This window comes from Triticum urartu, chromosome 1A (assembly GCF_056163025.1).
Source record: "Triticum urartu cultivar PI428250 chromosome 1A, HENAU_Tu73, whole genome shotgun sequence".
NCBI lineage: Eukaryota > Viridiplantae > Streptophyta > Magnoliopsida > Poales > Poaceae > Triticum > Triticum urartu.
The window spans coordinates 543,823,960-543,825,409 of NC_141873.1; positions in this window are offsets into that span (position 1 = coordinate 543,823,960).

Genomic DNA, 1,450 nt, shown 5'->3' on the forward strand with positions numbered 1-1,450 from the left:
CACCAGATGAATGTTAAGACGGCTTTTCTGAACGGAGAGCTAGACGAGGAAATCTATATGCGACAACCAGATGGCTTTGTGATAGATGGTCAGGAAGCAAAGGTGTGTAAGTTGCTAAAATCTTTATATGGCCTGAGACAAGCATGTAACCAATGGCATGAGAAGTTTAATACAACTCTCACATCTGTTGGCTTCGTTGCTAATGAAGCTGACAAATGTGTGTACTATCGCTATGGTGGGGGCGAAGGAGTTATATTGTGCTTGTATGTTGATGACATACTGATATTTGGAACCAACCTCAAAGTGATTGAGGAGGTTAAGTCGTTTTCATCTCAGAAATTTGAGATGAAGGACCTTGGTGTGACTGATGTTATCTTGAACATCAAGCTACTGAGAGATGATGAGGGTGGGATTACACTTCTGCAATCCCATTATGTTGAGAAGGTGTTGAATCGTTTTGAATATTTGAACTGCAAACCATCTCAAACACCATATGATCCTAGTGTGTGGATTTGAAAGTTCGAAGGCACAACTAATGATCAATTGAGATACTCTCAAATTATAGGTTCACTCATGTATCTAGCAAGTGGAACAAGGCCTGACACCGCGTTTGCTATGAGCAAACTGAGCCGGTTGTTTCCAAACCGGGTGATGTACATTGGCACGCTATTGAAAAAGTTATGTGCTATCTAGAAGGTAATATGAGCTATGGACTTCACTATACCAGATACATGTCGGTACTTGAAGGGTATAGTGATGCAAATTGGGTCTGTGATGCTGATGAGATGAAGGCCACAACTTGGTATATGTTTACGCTTGGAGGTGGTGTTGTTTCGTGGAAGTCTTGCAAGCAAACGATCTTAACGAGATCGATAATGAAAGTAGAATTAACAGTATTGGACACATCTGGTGTCGAAGCAGAATGGCTTCGAGATCTGTTGATGGACTTGTTAGTGGTCGAGAAGTCGGTTTTGGCTATCCTTATGAACCGTGACAATCAGACAGTCATTTCCAAGGTAAAGAGTTCAAAGGACAACATGAAGTCCAACAAACATATAAGAATCAGATTAGAAGTTGTTAGACGTTTGAGAAACTCAGGAGTGATAGCATTGGATTATATCCAAATAGCTAAGAATCCGACAAATCCTTTTACTAAAGGGTTATGGCGTGCTGTGATACATAATGCATCGAGGGAGATGGGTATGAGACCCACATGAGTTGCCATGGCGGTAACCCAACCTATGTGATCGGAGATTCCGTGAAGTAGGACTTGGAAAAACAAGTCAGTGATGAACTGAGGAGAGTAACTTTACTAACTCACTCTGTTGGAGATGCAATACTCTAGGAAACTATATTTTCGGTTGGTGAGTGCGGCGCTTCTGCTCCTGAGCTCATCTGCACCTCCGACGAAAAAAAATCTAAACAAATACTACAAAAATTCAAAAAAAAT